The 25274-nt window shown below is 38.4% G+C and overlaps 2 pseudogenes; both read right to left on the reverse strand.

Annotated features, from left to right (window-relative positions):
* Positions 1 to 1504: 1504 nt before the first annotated feature.
* Positions 1505 to 12555, reverse strand: LOC121445463 (annotated as a pseudogene).
* Positions 12556 to 20772: 8217 nt separating this feature from the next.
* LOC121445469 lies at positions 20773 to 21341 on the reverse strand (annotated as a pseudogene).
* Between the last annotated feature and the right edge of the window lie 3933 nt (positions 21342 to 25274).

Genomic DNA, 25274 nt, shown 5'->3' on the forward strand with positions numbered 1-25274 from the left:
CAAGCCAAGTTAGAGCATGCAATTCTCTCTGAAAGAAAAGAAGCCTGACGTGGAGTTAAAAGGCAGGTAAAAACAACTATGAACTTTCTTTAAATAGCTTATATTTAAAGTAATGTAAGTGTACATTATATTTATAATATAGGGCAATATATGTTTTGCCAACTATACATGCAGACTATACTGTGTGGTAAAATGATTCAACTTAAAAAAGAAAAAGAAAAAAGATCCAAAATATCCATTTAAGCTGGAGAAATCACAAATCAAACCTCTCCCTGCAAGTCATGTGAGGCTAACCTGAAAATAAATCATAAAATCTCAGTACTTAAATCCTAAATTAACACTCTAATTTGGGTTTATTGTTAACAATTTACACTATTCTTTTCTTTGGGTTAAAAAAGATTTTTTTTTTAAGAGCCAGCTTTTGGAATCAGCAATGTAACTTCAAGTCCTGCCCTCTGACAGCCAGAAAGGTTGCTTTTTAAAAAAAAATATTGATAGTTCTCAACACCAACACCCTGGAGATAATAAATTTCACAACTCACTGGGTTAAACTGCTCTAATGTAATGGAGCTAGTAAAATACATATATCTGTTCTTAAGAAAATTTACAAAACTAACAATTTTTTCCAGAATTATAAAAGATAAAAATCTATGAATTGATACTCTAGTATGATCACAGAAAGATAGCAAACTAAAGTCAAGAAGTATGCAGGGAGGGGGCTGTCTGTAACACCCTGCAGTCTCTCTACTTGCTCTGAAAATTCCCATTTAAATACCTTAGAAACCTGTTCTGGTCTTTGCAATTCAGTGACTAGTTTATCACTCACACATTTTTTTTAAGTAAGAAAAACTTGTTTTCTTTTTAGACTATCCTGTAAGAGATTACTTGATGGTGGTTCCTATCAAGTAACAGAGGGCATGAGGGAGAGAGGGTCAACTACTTAGAAGCCTTTGGAAATTTCAGAAAGACGTCTGGCAGTTTTATATTTTATTCCTCTTCCTCCTGCATCTCATTTTCTTTTCCTTTTAAAAATTTCAAGTTGATATTTCACATAAGATTTGATTAAAATAAGAGAGGCTTTCCAACATTTCCCAACCTAGAAAACAACAAAAGTCAGATGAACTCAGTGCCAGCAATAGAATCACGACATAAATTCAAGCTGAATAGTGGTATGTCACACCCAAAGATGCCCTCACACCTTTCCAAACATGCCCCTTGCTTCACACAGGATCCAATACAATTCACTTCCAGCCTCAATGTATAAGTTTGCCTGCATGAGGAGCAGATATCATGCAGGTCCCAGTGAGTTCAAATTACAGCAAAACCAACAAGATGCACACCCCACCCCACCCCCGCCACTGAGGAAAATAATTCAATGAAGTTTCTTGTTGGATTGTGCTTAAAAAAATCACACCATTGCATGAAAGTTTTAGAGGATAGTCAGGAACCAATGAAGGGAAAAGACACGTGTACCTGGCCAGCGGTTTGTTCTGGGTTTCCTGGTCCCACTCTCCCACAAGCTCACTTTTCCCTGTAATACAGCAGGTAGTACTTCAGGGGGTCGGGCAATGGGAGGCGCAATACCCTCTGGCGAAGGAAGTTTACTGGTGGCTCAGGCTTGGCCTCCCGTAAGGTCCTCTCTGCCACTTCCCGCCGATCCTCCTCTGCATCCTCACAGCTGGTGTCATCAGAGGGGTTGGAAATTCGACTGGCAAAGACTTCTTTGTCCAAAAAGACAATGGTCTCCATTCGCCGACGACGAAGTCGCCTTCTTTTAAACATAGGTGTGCTCTTCAGTCCACCTCCTCTGGTGGCTTCCTGGCGCATAGCAGCCCTCTTGATGCTGCCACAGATAGCAAGTCTGGCCAGGTCCTGCAGGCTGCGCACAGCCAGTGGTGCTGTGGACAGGGGTAGAGCCTATGGGCATGGGCAAGGTCAACCCCACACCTAACTTGCTGGAAGAACTTCAAAGAAGGGGAACATTCTAACAAAATAGGAACTAGTGGTCTACTCTGCATGCGTGTTTCTTAGACATATCCACATATACTAATTCTAACAAAATAGGAACTAGTGGTCTACTCTGCACCATGCGTGTTTCTCAAGGACATATCCACATATACTAATTCTTAACTCTGAAAAGGAAAGAAATACTGTCTAGCCATACATCAGTCAACAGCAGAATTTGGAACCTTAGGGTTTGTTCTTGCAGACTAGTTTATAACTCAATTTACTCTGCTCAATGACATGATAACATCTACTCAACAATACAGTAATCTATATTTCGAACATCCTTTTATCTATTTTAATAGTTTCATAGTAATTTATATATTATTTTTCTGCTAAAGTAGACAAATGAAAATCTAAAACCATTTTAAGGAAAAACAAAATTTCCAAATCACACGAAAGGGAAAAAAAATGGAAACCAAACACAACTTTAAGCTAACAATAAACACATAGCAGTAATAAGGGTTTTTCTCAAAGTAAAAGGAATTAGAGACCAAGGGTTTAAATACATTAAACAGAAAATCTAAAACCCTTTTTCCCTCCAGTGCACATAACCTTCTCCAAACAAGATGCCACCCTATAGAGAGGACTCTCGTGTTATCTGCAGCATTTGCTACCTAAATCATAAACCCTGCCTAAAGACCACCAGTATCCTCTGCCCTGCAGAAATGCAAGTCTGTAGACCAGGTTCTAACAGCAAACAATACCTCCTCCCTCTTTCAGAGGTACCAACCTTTCTCTCTTTTCCTCTGTCCCTGAGAACATGGGGCTGTGCTCTCTCTTTGGGATGGTTCTGCAGTATCTTTCCCGCATCCCCCAATGTAGTTCAACAAATGACCTGTGGTATATCCTGCTCTCACTAACTCAATTCAAGAAAGACTAGTTCTAGAACCTCTACAATTCAGCTGTTTCCCCGAGATGCTAAAAACAGTCCCTCACTGGCTACTGGGCTCCCAAGCACCAACTCTGGCCTACTGAACTTTCTCTAAGGACTACCAGGAATAGCTGGTTCAGTTCATATCCCTTCTCTATGACTTCTCTTCCTTGGACCTTATGATACCCCCAAAGGCTCCAGTATCCACTCCGCTTCTCTCTCAGTATGATCCTTGGTTTTATATCTATTCTATGACTTTAAGTAATACAGACCATTTCCCTAAGCTGAAATTTCGTCCCAGTCAAGACAATCCTACCCCACACTTAGCATAGACAATAATATCAATACCTTGGGCTCTCCTGTTGCTCCTCAGAAAGGTCATGTATCCCTGAACCCTTCCTGCTGAGGCTAGTGTAGTCTCAATCTTTGTCTCTTGCCTGATGGGGAAAACCCCAACTTCCTGCCTGATGTCTGCCTCCAACCTGAATACAGGCCACTTAGGAGGATGCTCCAGGCAGTGCATGTCCAAGTTGTTCAGCATCATTGTGGGCTGGCTTTGCTATACGGTTTCTCTTACTTCCTTGGTCTCATAAAAATCAGTGATCTAGGAAAATCTGGGAAGACAGAAACTGCAAATACCCTACCCAGCTTTGGTTAATGCTAACCAAATCACATGAATGTTTATCACTAAACATTCACAGTGAGCATTTGAGAAGGCAACACATATCCAGGCTTGACAAGTCCTCATACAGAAACACTCATTTCTAACCAGATCTTCAAAGTCTTCCAAATGCTCTCATGAGTCCTTGTCTTCCACCAAATCCAGCCACTATGCCAGAAGATCATAGGCCACATTTGTTGAAAGAATAAAATTTCAGAGCACCAGTCTGACAAATTCACCCTCCAAATGATGGCATTACAGCATCTTCAATAACATCTGAGGCTCTCCACAGCCATACAATGAACTAAAACCCAAACTACACATAAGTCAAGTTTTTCCAACACATCCCACGACAACACCACAGAGTGTATGTCTCTATTGCCTTGGTTTTCCTGGTTCTCTTTTTACTCCTCCTCTCTTAAGGGAATTCCTTCTCACCCTCAAAATCAAGCACAACATAACAACATCTTGTACATGCCTTCCCTAGTCTTTATAAACTCCTTGGTATGTTTCACTGTTAATTGTAAACTGAATTTCATATGACACACAAAGTAGGACAATTTGTTAAATGACTATTACAAATTGAAATGTTTTGTAAAAAATTCACCAAAGTGTATTTGTTTTCAATCTATAATAATTCACATTTCTATTATATTTTTCTCCCTCTCTTTCTTGCACACACACACACACACACACACACACACACACACACATTTTCTAAATGTTTTAAGTGATCAGAAAGCATGATGAATAGTCTTCACTTGGAAATCCTAAATCTTCAAAACTTTGAAATCCTATTTCTGTGAGAACTGTTTAAAATATAAAACATCAGAATGAATATCACCCTATTTAAGCTCCATGCTGAGTCTACATCTTAGAAATAAAAACACAAAGGTTTAGAGCATATGAGGCTACCCCAAATTTCCTAGTCGCACAGTAGAACAGGCTCCTCATCCATATTGCTTACAGCAGCATGAGACAGGTACTGTGAGAAAGAGAAAACTGTGTGCAGGTGCCACTACACATTCCCAGCAGGCAAAGCAAACAGCCTGAGCTTCCCACATGGCAAAATTAGCTCTTCTGTGAATCTGCTACTTTCAAATGCATGATCAGTAACAACATTGTATAGATTTAAAAGAAGACTAAAATCATCTAAGGTGGGTTAAATAGAGAGACTTTTTAAATGCCTAAAGTATCTTGTATAATTTGTGGGCTGAAATAAGGGAGGTTAACACTCTTTAATATCAAAGGGATTTTTTTTGTACTTTTTTTCTATTCTGAGTTTAACCAGACATAAAAGACAGGTAGATGCTTATACTCACGTAGCTGAACAAGTCTGGGTTGTCCTGACTCCGAACAGCAGGGTTGGACCAGAGGGGCGAAGGAAACAGCCAGAATCTTTTTTGTTTCCCAAGCAGAGGGGCCTGTGCGTGTTATCTTGGTCAACTATCTTAAAGACAAAACAAGAATATCCAAAGGATTTGGCTACTAGACAACTTACATTTAAGTATAATCGTTTCAATATATGAAATCTAAATATGAAATAGCCTGTCTATATAACACCTAATGTGATGTGAATTACAACTAACAGCAATATATTATTATGCAATGCTTAGCATGAACATACTCAAACTCCTTAACCTACCTTCTGTTTACAAGAAATACAAATGATAAGCAAGTTAAAGGGCTAGAAGAGAATGAGATAAGGAAGAAAAATTCTTACCAAACAATTTTCTAGGGTTCTTCAAAAGAGTGATTGGGGATAAGTTGGGAAGGGTCTGTCCTCAGTAAAAATAATCAAAGATGCACAATAGCCACAATATTTCAACCATAAAAAACCCTGAATTCTGTGCTGATATGGGATGTCCTTATGTGTATGTGTTGCTTTTACTGGATAATGAATAAAGCTGTTTTGACCAATGGCTTAGCAGAGTAAAGCCAGGCAGGATATCCAAACAGAGATATAGAAAGACAGTAGGCAGAGTCAAGGAGACACCATATAGGAGACAGACGCAAGAACCTTACGGGTAGGCTACAGCCTCGTGGTAATATATAGATGAATAGGAATGGGTTAATTTAAGATGTAAGAGCTAGCTAGGAATACACCTAAGCTACTGGCCAAAGAGTGTAATAATTAATATAGTTTCTATGTGATTATAAAGGTACAAACTCTGCTTTCAGTGTGCTGCTTTCAGGAATATAGCTACAATGGCATCTGAGGCACAAAACATCTAAGGTGCAAGCCATCTGCACCTGTAACAGGAAGGGAGCAGGAGAGGCCAGACACTACCACCATGTTGATGTGACTTTATTCAACATAAATGTGTCATTTTGGATATCTAAGCAATTGTCCTTACTCTCACTAACTGCACTTCAGAGGTGCAGTGGGATATGTTATCGGATACACAGCAATGTAGATCATTAAAACACTTTATATTATACAATTAGTACCTAAGAATCCAATTTAACAACAAAGTCACATTTGTTTAACATGACTAGGACAGTCTGTAAGTAGCCAAGTAAGTCATAGAACTTATAAGTTTATATGCTTATCTTTTCTAAAAACATCTAACTCAGAAAATCATCCACAATTAAGACTCTTGAAAAGGATTAAGCAGCACAATATATAGAAAAAATATCTAAAGATTAATCATATTCAGGGATAACAGCAGAAACATTCTTTCAGAAAATTTTGAAGATTAAAAAAATGTGTATGTGTGTGTGCAAAGGTCTGTGCATGAGTGCCAGTGCTCTCAGAGTCCAGTACAGAACATCAGAATCCCTAAAGCTGGAGTTACAGATCTTCATGAGCTCAGTTCCTTTGTAAGAACAGTATGTTCTGGGAGGGGGGAGGAGTGGGAGGCTGGGAGGAGGCGGAAATTTTTTTTTCTCAATAAAAAAAGAGAATAAAAAAACAATATATATTGTATATATGTTTTGCTTACAATATATTGTAAATATATACATATTATTTACAATAAAAAAATCAAATAAAAAAAAGAACAGTATGTTCTTAACCGTTGGGCCATCTCTTCATCACCTAGAATCTTTTTTTGTTTTGTTTGTTTGTTTAAGAAGAGGGTTTTTGTTTTTGTTTTTGTTTTTTTGTATTGCCCCGGCTATCCTGGAACTCGCTCTGTAGACCAGGCTGGCCTCCAACTCAGAGTTCCACCTGATAAAAGGCATGCACCACCACCATCCAACTACCCAGAAACTTTCTTTTTAAAGGATAGTTTCTAGCTAGAATGAACATCAAACATTTAAGCATAGTACATAAATGACATTTAAGACCTTAAATAAAACTATAAGCCTGTATTTCATAATCTAGATGAACAGATGGAGATAGTATGAGGATGCCCATCCTTTTCAAATTAACTAGAGCTAAAATGATCTCAATCAAAATTAGTAATACTAAAAGACAAACAAAGCCTTATTAGTCACCTCCCTTTGATAAAAAAAAAGGGCAAATTACTTAGAAAATTAATAAGCAAACATTAAGAACCAAAATTTATCCTATATGTCTTACATAATGTATACTTCAGGGGGACCAAATCAGTAATAAGCAGTTTTCTCTTTATCAAAGTTAACCAGCACCTAAATACAGAAAAAAATGAAGGAATTTAAATGTATTATTCTATAGTTCTCAATGAAACAATGGATCAGTCTACTATCATTTTACAAGGATGAGTAAACAGAGAAGCTGCTTGTACCTACATACTTAAGTAGAACTTATCCTCGAGATCCAAGGTTTTTAACATACAAGCAATTATATACTAAAAATATTCAGAAATAATTGTCTACTTCTGAACATGTACAGACTTTCTGCTTGTCATTATTCCGGCAACACAATAACTATTTATATATTACTGATTGGTGTGGGAGAATTGTCTGTATTCTGTCAATCATGTTATAAGTAAACGTTGATTGGCCAGGCAGGAAATACAGGCGGGAAAACCAGACAGGGAGAAGAAATGATGTAATGAGAACAGGAGAATTCTGGGAAGGAGGAAATTGATTCCTTCCACTCCTGCCTAGACCACCGAAGCAGCAGGATGTAATCTGCCCCACTGTAAAAAGGTATTGAGCCACATGGCTAACATAGATCAGAAAAATGGGTTAATCAAGATGTGAGAGTAAGCCAGTAAGAGGTTAGAGCTAATGGGCCAATCAGCTTATAATTTATGGAGACCTATGTGTGATTTTCTTTGGGGCTAAACAGTTGTGGGGTACTGGGCAAGACAAAAACCCCAACAAATAATCAGACTGGCCCTCCATGTTACAACTGATACTCTATCAGACATTACAAGTAATCTAGAGGAATTCTGAAGCACACAGGAGGATGTGTGTAGTCCATATGCCACTATCACATGACATGATTTTATAAAAGGATCTGAGGCATCTCCATATTTTGTCATCATGAGTGGAAGAAAGTGATCTCAGAAAGAATCCTTTGTATACTGAGAGCAAATGTCTATTTTTAATACATGGATTATATTCTTTTGTTCTCCTCCATCAAAATATGACAAAGGTAAACTCTACCAAGCCTCTAGATATAATTACCAATAGGTAGAAAATACAAAGGACAGAAGAACATGCATCTATGGACTGAAAAGTCCAGAGTGTAGGAAAACACTACGAGACCAATAACCTACTCTCCTGAATAAATCAGTTGTAAAGAAAATATGAATAAGAAAACCAATAGATTAAAAAATAAGAAGGAAAACTGAGCTAGGAAAATAGCTCAGTTGGTAAAGTATTTGACATGCAAACAGGAGAACCAGAGTTCCAACCCTCAGCACTCAATTAAACATTAAGGCAGATGGTGTGATTCACCTGTAATCCCAACAGCCGGAAGGTGGAGACAAGGAATCCACAGAGCAAGCTGGCTAGCTAGATTAGGCAAACTGGTAAACTCTGGTTTCAAGTGAGAAATCCTGCCTCCATACATAAGGTGGAAAGCAATCAAAGAAAATACCAGATGTCAATTCTCTGGCCTCCACATGCACATGACATACATACCTGCACACTGGAAGATATACGTGGCCACACACACTTGTGAATACCCATACATAAACACACACACCTAAGACATGCATCAACCAAATGCAACTTTTAAATACCAAAATGATATAGATTCAAAATTAGATGACTTAAAATTACATTCATGACCTCTTTTAAGTAAAGCATTGTAAGTTACAAGACAATCTATACAAGAAAATTTTGGAAAAGGAAAAAATGTGTAAAATACTTTCCATCAAGTATTGAGCAAGTAGACCATTATAAGACAACAAAAACAACAAAGGGAGCTAGGATGAAGATGAAGAGAAGGAAGAAGAGGAGGGAAGGAAGAAAATTAGTGGTGAGAAGGAAAAAAGAACAAAAAGAACAAATCTAAGAGAAAAAGGAGGTAAGGGAAGGTACAGACATAGCACCTAGGGTTTGGAAGACCTAGGCATATCCATCCTGCCCTCGGTTAATAAAATGGCAGAAGCTATTGCAAAAGTAGTACAGATAAACTGACTGTGAAGGAGAGTATACACAACATCAGCTGTGTAGAGAACCTGACCTTCTCTTCCAAGGGCATGACAAGGATCCCTCCAACTTTAAGAAGATTCTTCATGTACTCTTCGTGTTCTTTCTGCACACCTGCTCCACAACACACACGATCATACTGACAACAATCTGGAGCAATCTCTAGGCAATTGCCAGTTACAAACAAAGGTTCACAGAAGTCAAATCTGCGAAGAAAGTTTTCTGTAACTATATGTGTCATTGCAACAAGTGCATAAAACAAACTTGTGCTTACCATAGGTTATGTTTTAATTACAAAATCACAGACAAGGAAACACTTTCTGGATCCAGGAGCTAGAAGCTGTATTACTATATAAATAGATCCTTAGAAATTACAAACAAAATAAAATGAAAGTGAATGTTCCAACATGATCTAAATATAAAGCAACAGCAGCCATCAGTTTTCACTGTTTTTACAATGTGCAACACCACATTCAGTTGCATGACAAGCAGATTTTGATTATTTCAGTGTGTGTGTGTGCATGCATGTACCGCATGCATGCATGAAAACTTCAGAGGACAACTTGTAGAAGTCAGTTCTCCTTTCACCAGGTGGTTCCCAGAGATCAAATTCAAATCATCACTCTGGGCAGCAAGTTCCTTTACCTACCCTGAGCCATTCTGCCAATCCCAACAGTAAGTTTTAAAGAGCACTTTCTCTTTTTGGACAGGCACTCTCTACTGTCTAGCCTAGAAACTGACATGTAGACCAACTTGCTCAAACTCACAAAGATCTGCTTGCCTCTGTCCACAACTACCAGCAAAAAAAAAGCACTTTTTATTCTCTGAAACTCCCATTCTTTAAGAAGTTTAGTGCATGTTTTAAACACCAAGAGCTACTTACATAAACTGTTCAAAGACAAACGTAACTATTCTATTGTAGAAACCATTAGGTGATAAAAGTTTTCTATACTGGAATATGAAAACTGAATAAAGTTTTTGTTCTCTTCTCTTACTATACTGATGAAAAGTTAATGTAAGTGTCATAAGTTATAAAACACAAAGCTGGCTGGAAAATGGTGGCCCACACCTTTAATTCCAGCACTTGGGAGGCAGAGGCAGGAGGATCTCTGTAAATCCGAAGCCAGCCTGGTCTGATTTCCAGTGTAGTCAGAGCTGTAAAACAGAAAAACCATGTCTCAAAAAATAAAAAAACAAACAAACAAAAAGCTGCCCAGGTGTGGTGGTGCATGCCTTTAATCCCAGAACTCAAGAGACAGAGGCAGGTGGGTTTATATAAATTTAAGGCCAGCCTGGTCTACATAGTGAGTTCCAAGATAGCCAGGGCTATGTGAGGGTACTTTTTCTCAAAAAACAAAGAAATAAAATAAAATAAAAACCATAAAGCCCTTAAGACTAGAGAATATTAAAATAGTACAGTAACTAGGGTAGATACACATATAACCTAGGATCATCTCATCATACTTTGTTTATTGATCAATGCATATTAAACAGGCTTTTTCTATCTATCATTAATGTCCTTAGTTGAACCAATGGGTTGCATCTGACCATACTTGTCAAAACTATCACTTGTTCTGATGAAGACATCCAGTTTCTGCTTGGCATACTCAGTCACATCTCAATGAAGCTCCACCCCATGGTTCACACCAAAAGGACCTGAAAATATTGAGAATAACAAAGCTCTTAGAATAGGAAAAGAACCCTTGTTCATTTGTTTTTCTGTACTTTACTAATTACAACACAGATAATTATGTAATGTATAATTACAGAAATTCATGAGGTTTTAATGTCTCAGCACATTTGTGGCTCTAAATCACTCAGGGAGTCTTTCTATCATTAACACAGTATTTGTTTTGATGCCTGGACTTTTCAAACATCAAAAGAACAATTTTTTAAAAATTGCAAATTGAAAAAAAAAAGCAAGAGAAAAAGAAATTTTTCTGAAAAATTTAAGAAAAAATCTATATTTACAAATAAAACTTATATTAGGCTTTCTCTATATCTCACAGCACTTTCATTATCATTACTGGCGGTATCGAGTGGCAGTGTCTCCAGACTTACTCTCTTCACAGGCATTAAGGCTCACTCTGTGTGTGTGTGCGTGTGTGTGTGTGTGTGTGTGTGTGCGCGCACACACATACGAGTATCCATAGCACAGAGATCAACATTAGGTATCTCCACTCCCAAAGTTACTGTTTGAGACAGATTCCCACTCAGCTTAACTGGCTGGCCAAGAAGCCCCTAGAGCCTATCTCTGTTTTGCAGCACTGAGATTACAGGCACACACTGTTGCACTTGGCTTTTTATGTGTTCTGGGGATTTAAACTCAAGTGTTCATGGTTGTACAGCATCTCCTAAGTTCCCAGGATCTTTTCATTAGCATTTCTAATCTAGGTGGCTTTATTATCTATTCCCCCCAACAAAAACCACTACCATAGTCAAGGTAAAACTTTTCAGGTAAAATCAAGCAAGTCAGAGGAATGATAAATAATCTGGGCCTGTGTACTTTTCTTAAAGCATGGAAACCACGTCTCAATCAAAGACAAATTAAGATTAAAAATCATTTCAATTGAGAAGAAAAACAAGCAACATCTAAAATCTTTGCCCCAATATACATTTTACACAAGGCAGGAATTCAATAGCTCTTTGGTTGGTAATCCTGATAATAATATCAGAAATGGCCATATTCATACATACATTCTACAACTTGTAGAGAATACAGCCTAAATGACTCCAAACATGATAACCTAAGAAATCCCTTCCATCTCTGAAAATGCCTTAAAAATACATAAACTTTTTACTCCTTTAGTAGCAAACAACAAAACAGAAACAGCTACAATGAACTTCAACTACCAAAGGATTTTAATGAAAGTGGATAAAAGAGCAAAAGAATGGTTAAATTAAATTAAGAAATCACATAAAGTCAAGATTTATACACTTTTGCTGTTTTCCATCATTCATAGCAGAATGCAGCAGCACAGGTAAGAGGAGACAAAGAAATGGAAACCCCCCACTTACAACTCATCCGTCTTCCACCACCTGTAGCTAAGCTTCAGGCAACTGATAGGAGGTTCATGGTCTTCACCAGGGGATGCAACCAACCCACTACATTTTCTATCTCAAACGATAGACATTGTTCTAACGCAGAGAGGACTCAAGCTCCGTATCCACACTCACCTAGAATGAGGCCCACCATGGAGCTGAGGTAGCCAGTACCACTGCCCAAATTGAGAAATGAGAGCCCAGGCTGCAGATCCAGAGCCTCCATCACCTCTGAGTAGATGCAAGGAGCTGAGAGATGAATGTTTCCATGCTTCCATGCCAAGTCTTTGTACGCATTTTCTTTAAATTCTTCAAGGTAATAATCTGCTCGATCGATAGCTCGGAAAGCCTGCTCTACTGAGTCCGTCCGGATGTACTGGGCTTCCTTCAGATTGTCAATGAGCTCATCGTTGTCCTCACCAGCACTCACAGCACCACCCATGTTCAAGATTACAATCAAGCAAGACTACAATTAAAACATTAATAACTACTTACATTAAAGTCAAGAGCAAAACAATAAAACCTCTAAACACATGTTATTTTCACGAATATAATAATAAATAAGAATGTAATAAAGACAGAAGTATCTTTTGTCAATAACTGCTTCACCCTCCAAGGATGCTGGTATTGGGAGCAGGGATTACAGGGCCAAAGGAATGGTTCAGTGGGTAAAGTACTTGACACAGAGCCAATAACATTAGTGCATTCCCCAGAACCTACATAAAGATGAGAGGAAAGAATCCAACACCACTGGGTTGTCCTCTGATCTCCTCATCCACACAATGGCATGTGTGAGCCCACACACACCATAATTTTTTTAATTAGGAAAAAAAATCCTAGTACCACTAGAAAGTTAAGTCAACAGCAAATAAGCCATTTGATGTTTGACTGACTCAATTTTTTTAAAAAAATTACATTTATTATTTGGAGGATATGTATAGTAGTCTATTGCACCACAAAACACAAGTGGAGGTCAGAGAATAATTTGCAGGAGTGATCTCTAGGGATCCTACGGTACCTTTACCCTTTGAGCCATCCTGAAATTCAAATTTAATGGTATCCCAATGTTAACTAGGGCATTACATCTCAACATACACACAAACTCATCCACAACAAGCAATCCATCCAACCTGACTTGGTTACTCTGATGTTTAAACTGTAGGTAAAAATATCCACAAAACTTTCTTCCCAAATAGAACACACTGTGACAAATACCTAATTGTAACAAACATAAAATCAGTTTCAAGGCTAACGTTTAGCAGAGAAGTTGTCCCTGCCAGCACTGTGTGTCCTACATCCCTAACACAACTTCCCCTCGCCTCTAAGAAATATACCTCTTATCTTTTCCCACAGTGTCTTGCTGAAGAAAGCATTCCTTTTAGGTCCAATTACTAATATACAATATGCCCTGGTAAGTACACAGAGAATATTTTTTACCCTGAAGAAGTCTTTTTCTTCATAGAAAAATAATATCCTCCCCAGTTTTATACTGACCTTGGGTGACTTTTCCAAACTAATGACTTTATTTCTTACAAGGTGGTGATGCTGGTATAAACTGCTGAAGACTATGGAGTCACAGGAAGATCTGTAGACTTTCTGAATCAAAACAGCCTCCTGTTCAGGAGTTCAAGGTCATCTTTAGTGAGTTCCAGGCCAGCATGGACTACATAAGAACCTGTCTCAGACCAGGTGGTGGCACATGCCTTTAGTCACATCACTCAAGAGGCAGAGACAGGAGGAGCTCTGTGAGTTTGAGGCCAGTCTAGTCTACAGAGTGAGTTCCAGGACAACCAAGGCTACACAGAGAAGCCCTGTCTAGAAAAATAAAAAGGAAAATAAAAAAAAGAAGAACCTCAATAACGACAAAACTACTATGGTTCCCCTCCCCTCTCAGTCTTCTTTCTGGAACACTAGACACAACCACTATACACATCCATGTGCACAAATGGTAACAGCGCTGCCTGGAAAACTAAGCCTAGAAATGAAGATACCACTCTGACATCTTAAGACAGGTGAAAAACTATGTCTTGATACATATTTGTTTCTATTTTATGACAAAATAGTCCATCTTCATAATCAAGACAAATAATATTTTTCAACTCATGATTCAACTATTGAAATTTCATCTACTTCTAAAGTAGATTCGGAGCTCTTTCCCCCAGCTGTAACTAGTCCTTAATGCTAATACGGCTGGGCTTAATCTTGGATAAGTCACTTAGTCCTACTGCTACACTATCAATCTAACAGGGTCACCTTAAAATTGGGACACTAGTTGAAAATAGAGTAACGTATTTATATGCTTACAAGCCAATCTAGGAAAGAACCTTTAAAAACCACATAGCTACTGAATCAAGAAAGTCATCCTCTTCACCCTGAATATGTCACTCTGCCACAGTTCCAATATTTAACAGTTTCTAGCAGGTACCACAAACCATGTTAGATATGTTTCATTTAGTACTAGATGTTTATCTTACTGAACTTTTCCTCACATGAAAGCTTATTCCATATTAAAATAACAGAATTTCGCCAGGCGGTGGTGGTGCATGCCTTTAATCCCAGCACTTGGGAGGCAGAAACCAGTCTGGTCTACAGAGTGAATTTTAGGACAGACTCCAAAGTTACAGAGAAACTGTCTCAAAAAAACAAAAAACAAACAAACAAAATAAACAAACAATTTCAGTAAGAATAGCAGCCATCTTTCTAACAGTTACCACCATCCAGTCAGCACTACACTAAACATCTAAAGGTGGAATAAGCTAGCTGGTCTTAGTTAGTGCTGCTCAGTCACAGACTGCAAGAGGAGTGTGCTGAAACCCAGCACTGTTTAGCCAAAGGCTTTTGTTTTGTGCACATCAAGGGTACAGATGTTAAAGACTCACAAGAGAACAACATTCTTTGTTAATTTTTTGTTAATATTTTCATAATCAAGTATAATGTGCATTTTACTGGTAAACTGTTCTGTGCTGTTTAAGCTTGTTCAAAATGGATGATGAAAGCAAGGCCTCTCTTGTACCAACTCTAGCATATTTGTTTCCAGTGGTCTCCAAATGTTCTCCAAAATACCTTTTTCTAGGGCTGGATGGGCACCTAATTCTATGAATGGAGGAAGAAAGAGCAAAACAGCCCAGGAATAAAATACTGTGTCCTTGATAATGACGAAAACGCTAACCATTTCCAAGACTATCGTTTATCAGATGGTATAAAAACGCCTCAGTAGGAACAGGAAGCCAGAAATTCAGCCATGGAAACCTCACCCATGGAGCGAAAGTTGGCTTGAGAATCCAGATGACCGCTTCAACTTCTCCAGTCATCTGCTTCTTGCTATTCTTTAAAAAACAATAAACAAACAAAAAAACAACAACTGGAAAGCCTCACCTGGGTCTCTCAATCAAGAATTCCAAATGGCTGCTTCAATTAGGACTTTTCCAGATGATTTCTGTCATTATCTTTTGTTTGTTCCCTCAATGGCTACTCGAGTCATCTCTATTAAATGTGAGTACTAAATCTGATGATGTTTTGCTATTTATCTTCTATTGCTATCACTACTCACTACTTGTCATATCACATACAGGATATGACAGTCCTGTTTTATCCATTGATGTATGCTCTGTATCTCTGTCAGTGGTTGAAGTATGGGCATTTCTTTGCCCAAAGGCCAGTTCTGCCAAATAGAAAGGCTCCAGATGGAGTGTCTTTGGTGCTCAATATTCTCTCGGGAATAGAGCAGTGTTGCCAGGAGCAATTGTGTCTCACTATCACGAAACTCTGAGTTAGATTAAAGGCCATTTTCTACAGCTCTTTGAAGAGTCGAAGATTATCTATCTATACTGAGTATAATCTCTATATATCTAGAGAACCTGATTAGTCTAATTATAAATGACAAACTTAGATGACTATTTATCTTTATAATTCTCAATATCTATCTAACTTAAAGACTAAGACAATAAACAACTGTGTAACAAATTAGGATAATGACCTCCAAATATAAACACTGTACAAATAAACATTGCAATATGGCAAATATATATTAATACACAAACATTATATAAGTATCTTAATCAGAGGTAGAAATGTAAACTGCAATATGGTAAATATATACTATATATATATATCAATACAATATATGTCAATACATAAAAATGTTTTAAACAGACATAGAAACATGCATGCATACAATAGTCAATATAATTTAACTTTGTATCAATATAGAAGAAGCAATACCAATATATTTGTCTAAAAGCAGTAACTCACAATTATAAATCTATTATCCCATCATCCCTCTTTTTTTTTTCAAAATGATCCCTGAACTTATAAAATTCCTCCCCCAACCTCCCAACCCCTAAATGATGTCCCTAAACCCAGGGGTAAACTTTACTGGGAGAGGGGATGTCATCCTCTAGAATTACTTCCAGCTGTCATAGGGGCGATGTTCTTTCTGGGGGATCCTGTGAAAGTAAAATGATGGTTAAATTTCAAGATCAATGTCTTTTAAAATTGAAAATAGTCTCTGAGTATTTTGTGGAGGTCTGGCCAGAATGTTGTACAAGATATGCACCATTTCAGCTAACCAAGTTGGGATCGTCTTGTGCAGCTGGTATCCAAAACAGGTCTTGTAGTACAGCTATCAGTATCATGACGTCATATCAACCAGGTAGAGTTGCTGTTGTGGGGCCCCATCTTCTTCCTGGAAACTTCAAATGTCACTTCAGGAAAAATTCATTGTTCATTGTTAAAAACTTAAACATTAATCATATAGACATGCATATATATTCAATGAAAGGCATGATAGATATATTCAATGAAAAGTATAATAGATATGAAGAAAAGCAAAGATGTTTTCTAAACTCATATTTCTTTCTGTCCCATATCATGGCTCTTGACATGAGAGAGAAACTCCAGAAACTCTGGGTTTTTCTCTTACTAACAGGCTTGGAATTGGAGAGGGACTGAGCCAGAGTCCAACTTCAAAACCAGCTCTATATATTTATAAAGAAATGTTTAATAAGACATATATAAAAATTAATACTTACAGAATGTGTCCATACATCAGTAATTAAATATTCAGGGTCCCTCAATTTCTTTGAAGATAAGTATTTTCCTGTGGAGATAAGAAAAGAACCCTGCCTCCAACCTATCTGTATTTCTTACCATCAGTATGTTCGCCATCCTTATGAAAGAATTGTTATTTATCTTTTCCAAGTGGCTTCTCTTCTTCAAACCGAACCTTTATTAATTTTGATGGTATCCAAAATTGAATAACCTTGTTGATGGCCCTGAGATCTGTCACCATTCTCCATTTACCTGATTTTTTCTTAACCACAAATACAGGAGAATTCCAAGGGCTGGTAGATTCTTCTATATGTCCAGCATCTAATTGTTCTTGTACCAGCTGTTCTAAAGCCTGTAACTTTTCCTCAGCTAAAGGCCATTGCTTTGTCCATATTGGTTTCTTAGTTAACCATTTTGGAGGCAAGGCTGTTGGTATCTCTGAAGGGACATCAATTGCTTGTTCTTGTACACCCCAAATGGCTGGTTTTCTCCGTTTGTAATATCTTTTAATATTACTCTCAGAAATATAGGCTCTAGAAGTAGCAGGAATGTTAATTTCGTTATTCCTTTGTTGTAATAGGTCACGACCCCATAAATTCATTGCGATATGGGCTACATATGGCTTTAATTTTCCTATTTGTCCCTCTGGCCCTATACATTCAACCCATCTCGTGCTCTGCCTTACTGGAGATAGGGTTCCAATTTCCAGGAGCTGAACATTTACGTTCTGAAGAGGCCAATACAGATGCCAAGATTCTGGGGTAATGATACTTACATCAGCACCTGTGTCCAGCAGGCCAGTAATAAAAATGCCATTTACACACACTCTCAGTTTAGGTCTTTGATCATTTATAGAAGTTTGCCAAAACACACGTAACTTATCTTTCTGATCATTATTGCTTGTAACAGTAGGCATGGGGCTTCCTAATTGTCCTGATGAGGCACGTTCTCTGCAGAAACTGGAAATGACTGAACCATGTTTGCCATGGGGGCCTGTGAGGCCCCCCTCTCACGTTTCCCAACTGTATCAGGTTGCCTGATACAAGAGATAGCTCTTGTTGGCCTGCATTCATTCGTCCAATGTCTGCCTTTTCCACATCTTCTACATAAACCTGAAGGCTGAGTCCTCCTATTTCTGTTATTTCTAGAAGATGCATTATTATTATTATTTCTGAAAGATGCATTATTATTATTATTTCTGAAAATCCGTTGTCTACAATTCCTTTTCATATGACCCATTTTGCCACAATTAAAACATTTGGTATTCTGTGTCTCCTTTTACCATTGGAAATTGCTTCTTCTACCCATGCTTCAGTGCCATAATCAAATGTATCAACATTGAGTGTATGCAAGACCCATTCTTCCAAGGGCACTGATCTGAGCTTTAAAGGCCCCAAAATCCTTTTGCATTCCACATTTGCATTTTCATAAGCCAAAGACTCAATCATTATACGTCTTGCTTCTGGGTCAGATATCCCTATTTGTACAGCCTTAGTTAATCTTTGTAAAAAGTGACTAAAGGTTTCTCTCTGACCCTGTTTAACTCTGACAAATGATTCCATTCTCTGTCCTGGGTCTTGTACCCTGTCCCAAGCCCTTAAGGCTGCTGTAGTACACATGGAGAGTGTGTTTTCATCCAAATCAGCTCATTCCTGAGGGTCGGAAAAGAGCCCTTCACCTAGAATTTTATCTAGGGAAATGTCAATTCCCTTCACTTTTTCCTGCTGTTCTAAGAGTCTAGCCTCTTGCCTGAATAAGCATTTCCATTTCAATTGCGGTCCACTCTCAAGTACCGCAGAGCTCAGCTGGAGCCAGTCTGAGGGGGTTGCTCTGCATGTTGTGGCCCAAGATCTTAGCATCTCTTTAACAAAAGAGGCTTACATCCCAAAAGTCATGACAGCCTGTTTAATTTCCTTGAGGTCATTCATACGGACAGGCTCCCATGTATCCTCCTTGATGACCCTAGGGTTTCTGGAACCAATCACCTTCTCTGTTGTTATTACTGGAAAGGCAGGTAAAGATGTAGGTAGAGCTTTGTGGAAATTGTCCCGGAGAGATTTACCCACAGATGTAGTTAAAATTTGCCTTTCTTCCCTTTGCTCTTCTTCATCAGAATTTAGAAATTCCTCAATCTTTTCGATTCTATTCACCATTGCCTTCTGCAATGTCTGAATCTCCTGTCCAGAATTATGTTCCAAAGCCTTCACTGAGGATTCTAAAGTATGAAGTTTGTCCGTTAGAGATAACATCTCATCTTTGGACATAATTTTTATGGCATAAACCGTGCCTTCTTGTATTGACAATCTTTCTGTCAATCTGTCATAAGCTTTAGACAAAATCCGATTGTCACATTCAGCAGTTTTGATTCTCTCAGTTAATGCTTCATTTCCTACAGAAAGGGACTGAATCTTATGGTCCAAATCAGCTGTTCCCTCTTTTATAGTAATGAATTTCTCCTTAATATCAGCCACTAATGTTTCAGTTCCTACAGAAAGGGACTGAAGCTTATGATCCAAATCAGCTGTTCCCTCTTCCATAGTAATGAATTTCTCCTTAACATCAGCCTGGAGAACTTCAAACTGATTCTTGAGAAGATTGTTATCAGCCTGAAGAACTTCAAACTGATTCTTGAGAAGATTGTTGTCATTCTCAATTGTTTTTAAGTGTTCAATCTCTGCCTTAAGAATCCTGGATTCGTCTCGTAAAGACTTTATCATATTTCTATTATCAAACCATTTAGTGCCAATGAAAACTACGAATCCCAGAAGGATCCATAGATGTGGGGTGATAGACACCTCTTGTAAAATCTCCCACATGGTACAATTAAAAAAACTGTCAAATTCTTGAATACTAACGTGTTCAGACATTTTATTTATAAAAGAAAAATTTTTTTACCTGCAATGATAGGTTCCTGCCAGTGGTGGTCTCTGTGTTTTTGGAGCCTGTCCTGTAACTAGCTCTTGTAGACCAGGCTGGCCTCAAACTCACAGAGATCCGCCTGTCTCTGCCTCCCAAGTGCTGGGATTAAAGGCTTGCACTACCACCACAGAGATCCGCCCACCTTTGCCTCCCAAGTGCTGGTATCAAAGCGTGCGCCACCACCGCCAGGCCAAGTCACTTTGTATCAGACCAAATCTGCTGCTGTGGCAGCTTTTGTTGCAAAACCGCAGGTACTTGAGCTTCTGCTAATTCAGGCAGTGGGGTTCTGCTGCAGACTTAGCCAAGGCAGGCAGAATGAGCCTGTGTGGCTGAGTATGTCTCGGACTCGGCACTGAGGCCGGAGTCACGAACTAAAAAACAGCACCCGGGAGGGTGCTGTGTTAGCTAGCGGGCTACCCGCTTGAGTCGGGGGCAAAATAGCCCACGTTGGGCGCCAAAATATAACGGCATAAACGAATGCAGACAGATTGTAAAAATATATATAGCTTTAATGGCGAAATAGACTTACAGAACCACCGTTCCCGTGGAGAGCAGGAAAGCAGAAGGGGGCAGCTGGGAGCATGCTTGCCAAATTTATAGGCCAACATTAGCCAGAGGCGAACACGCCCCCTAAGGGGCGGGACTTATCCCTACAGAATCCACACTGTGTTAATGAAAGTCAGACCCATTCTTCCATCAAAAGGTGCTAGTGGAAGTTGTCAGACGCCTTCCAATGTAGATCCCCAATCCAATGGCCAGCAGATGAGACAGCAACAGAGATGGAAGAAAAACCTTCAGAAAGTCTGCTGAGAAAATGCCCCCTTTCTTCATAACACTTGTATTTTTCATGCTGAGAGTAGTTGTTCACTTTGGATGTTTAAAAAGGAACTCCTTGGGGGTGATATTTTCTGGCTGACTTGACCAATCCCATATCCAGTCCGAGTTTTTCTTCAAGATGCTTTCAACCTCTCTTCTTCTCTCAAGATAGTCTTCCTCAGACAGAGTGCTGTTTTTCTCTCCAAAGCTGTGAGTGTCTGTTTCAGATCTGTTGGTATCTTGTGGTGTCTGGGAGCGAGGTGGGCTGTCACAATGAGAACTCTTGGAGCTACTTCATCCAGATTCTTGCTGAGCATCCAGCAGTATTTTTTCCATGCCCCCATTATAAATAGAGACAGAGGCTGGAACACTGTTCCCATTCCCATTGCTGAAGTGCAGTTCTACCCAGGAGCCCTGCAGGTTCTCCTCCCCGCTCTGCGACATGGTGGTTCGGCAGAAGAACCCAAGAGCAACTGCGGCAGGCCTCAGCGGCGGTCACCGAGAGATACGAGAGCTGCCTGCTCTCATTTTTCTTTTTAACAACAAATACAGGAGAATTTTAAGGACTGGTAGAATTTTTAATATGTTGAGCATCTAGTTTCTCCTGTACCAACTGTTTTAAAGCTTTCTGTTAGAGACCATTGTTTAACCCATATTGGTTTCTCAGTTAACCATTTTAAAGGCAAGACCATTAGAATCTCTGAAGATTTTCTAGTTGTTTTCTGTTCTTGTACAGCCTGAATGTCTGATGACCTTTGTCTTAAGTTTTGGGGACTGCAGGAATGTTAACCTCAATATTTCATTGCTGCAACAGGTCATAACCGCATAAATTCATTGCAGTATTAGCTACATAAAGCCTCAGCCTTCCTTTTATTCTTTTGGCCCAATGCTTTTACCCCATTTCATGCATTGTTTTACTTGAGATAGGGTTTTAATTCCTAGGAACTGAATATCTGCCTCTTGATGAGGCCAATTCGGATGCCAAGATTCTGGAGTAATGATATTTACATCTGCACCCATGTTTATCAAGCCCTCAGTAACAATTCCATTTACATTATTAGCTTTGGTCTTTGATCATTTATAGAAGTCTGCCAGAATATGTTTTTTATTTCCTACTAGAGTTTTTGATTTATCCTCCATATCTATTTTATCATTCAGACCAGTATGGTTTTTTTTTAATAGTAGGCACTGGATTTTTAAAATTTTTTGTGGGACATGTTTTCCACACTAACTGAGAAAGATTGGACCATTGGACCTGCGAGAGGCCCACAAGGGAGTTCTCCAATGGTATTGGATTGTCCTTTCTGTCCTTTGTCAACCTACATTTATTGGTCCAATGTTAGCCTTTGCCATGCCTCCTACAGACACCCAAAGGCTGAGTCCTCCTATTCTTGCCATTTCCATAGTAGATATTATTTCTAGGAATTTCTTATCTAAAATCCTTTCTCAGATGTTCTATTTTACCACAATTAAAACATTTAGCATTTTGCTGTTTCCTCATACCATTGGAAATCACTTCTCCTACCCAATTTATTATTATAGTCAAACGTCTCAACATTCATTGTATCCAGATCCATTCATCCATTGGTACTGATCTGACCTTTAAAGGACCAAGGATCGTTTTCCATTCTAAGTTGTCATTTTTAAAAGCTAAATATTTAATAAGTATACATCTATCTTCTGGGTCTGTTACTCCTATTTGTCCAGCCTTAGTTAATCTTTGAAAAAAAGTCACTAAAAGGTTCTCTCTGACCCTGTTTAACCCTAATATATATTTTTTCTATTTTGGTTTCTGAATCCTGTACCAAAAATTTAAGGCTGCTGTGCTGCATAAGGATAAGGTGTGTTTGTTGTAAAGAACCTGGTCCTTAGGATCAGAGTAAGGACCCTTGCCAAGAATTTGATCTTGGAAAATCTCAAGTTCTTTTGCTTTTTACTTTTGTTCAAAAATTTTTGTCTTTTTTTTCCAATAACCTTTTTAGAGAAGCTGCATTCCATCTTGTAGGACCCCTGAGATTAACTGAAGCCAAGCTTGTGGGTTAACCTTATTGCTTGAAGCCCACGTTTTTACCATTTTCCTAACAAAGGGTGAATGTGGGCTGTAAGAAATGGTTGCTTGGGGCAGGAGAGATGGCTCAGTGGTTAAGAGCATTGCCTGCTCTTCCAAAGGTTCTGAGTTCAATTCCCAGCAACCACATGGTGACTCACAACCATCTGTAAAGAGATCAGGTGCCCTCTTCTGGCCTGCAGGCATACACACAGACAGAATATTGTATACATAATAAATAAATAAAATAAATATTTTAAAAAAGAGAGAAATAATTGCTTACTTAATTTCGTTTAGATCACTCATACGAATGGGTTCCCATTTATATTTTTTGACTACCTTAGGGTACTTCGTGGCAGATGGTCAGTTAGAACTCTGGGTAAGCCATCTAGGAGTTTGGTACATACTAATGGGGCTAAATTTTGTTTTTGTAACTTTTGTCCCTGCTCAACAATTTTGATAAATTTTTTAATCTTTAATGTTTTTTTTTTACTCCTGCCTTTTGTAAAGTCTGGATCTCCTGTCCAGTATTTTGTTCTAATGCCCTCCTTGAAGATTTCAAGGTATGAAGTCTGTCCAGTAAGGGTAATATCTCATGCTCATACAGAATTTTTTTTACAGTTTTTTATTGATTTTTATTGAGCTTTACATTTTTCTTTGCTTCCCTTCCTATTTCTGCCCTCCCACTTTCAACCTTCCCTGGAGGTCCCCATGCTTCTAATTTACTCAGGAAATCTTGTCTTTTTCCACTTCCTGTGTAGATTAGATCTATGTAAGTTTCTCTTACTGTCCTCATTGTTGTCTAAGTTCTCTGGAGGATAAAAAAAAGATGGAATCTTTTTTAGATTCCTCTGTTGAGAGTTCTCTGTTTAGGTCTATAATCCATTTTTTAAATTGGATTATGCGTTCTATTGATGACCATTTTTTTGAGTTCTTTGTATATTTTATAGACCAGACCTCTGTCTGATGTGGGGTTAAGTGAAGATTTTTTCCCATTCTGCAGGTTGTCGTTTTGTCTTGTTGACCATACCCTTTGCTTTACAGAAGCTTTTCAGGTTCAGGAGGTTCCATTTATTGTTTCTCTCAGTATCTATGCTGCTGGGGCTATAATTTAGGAAGTGGTCTTCTGTGCCAATGTATTCAAGTGTACTTCCCACTTTCTCTTCTATACGGCTCAGTGTGGCTGGCTTTATCTTGAGGTCTTTGATCCATTTGGACTTGAGCTTTGTGCGTGGTGATAGATATAGATTTGTTTTCATTCTTCTACATGTTGCTATCTAGTTATACCAGTACCATTTGTTAAATATGCTATATTTTCTTCCATTGTATAACTTTAGCTTCTTTGTCAAAAATCAGGTGTTCAAAGGAGTGTGCATTAATATCTGGGTCTTCTATTCAGTTCTGTTGGTCCTTCTGTCTGTTCTTATGCAAATTCCAGGCTGTTTTTAGTACTGTACTCTGTAGTAGAGCTTGAAGTCAGGGACTGTGATGCTTCCAGAAGTTCTTTTATTTTACAGGATTGTTTTGCCTATCCAGGGTTTTTTGCTTTTCCATATGAACTTGAGTACTGTTCTTTCGAGGTCTGTAAAAAATTTTGCTGGAATTTTGCTGGGCATTGCACTGAATCTGTAGATGCTTTTGGTAAGATTCTGCCTGCCCAAGAGCATGGGAGATCTTTCCACTTTCTGGTATCTTCTTCAATTTCTTCAAAGATTTAAAGTTCTTGTCATACAAGTCTTCCACTTCTTTGTTTAGAGTTACTCCAAGATATTTTATGATGTTTGTGACTATTGTGAAGGGTGTTGTTTCTCTAATTTCTTCTCCAGCCCTTTTATCATCTGTGTCCAAGAGGTCTACTGATTATTTTGAGTTAATCCTGTATCCTGCTACATTACTGAAAGTTGTAGAAGTTCTTTGGTAGAATTTTTGGGATTGCATATGTAAACTATCATATCATAAGCAAACAGTGAGAGTTTGACTTTTTCTTTTATTCTGATTTCAATCCCCTTGATCTTCTTTTGATGTCTTATTGCTCTAGCTAGGACCTCAAGAATTATATTGAATAGATATGAAGAGAGTGGACAGCCTTGTCTTGTTCCTGATTTCAGTGGAATTGCTGGGAGTTTCTCTCCAATTAGTTTGATATTGGCTGCTGTCTTGCTGTCTATTGCCTATATTATGTTTAGGTATGTTCCTTGCATCCCTGTTCTCTCCAAGACCTTTATCATGAAGGTCTTGTCAAAAGCTTTTTCGGCGTCTAATGAGATGATCATGTGGTTTTTCTTTTTCAGTTTTTTTGTATGGTGGGTTAGATTGACAGATCTCTGTAT

This window comes from Microtus oregoni, unplaced genomic scaffold (assembly GCF_018167655.1).
Source record: "Microtus oregoni isolate MIOR12 unplaced genomic scaffold, Mior012 000193F_ref0000305, whole genome shotgun sequence".
NCBI lineage: Eukaryota > Metazoa > Chordata > Mammalia > Rodentia > Cricetidae > Microtus > Microtus oregoni.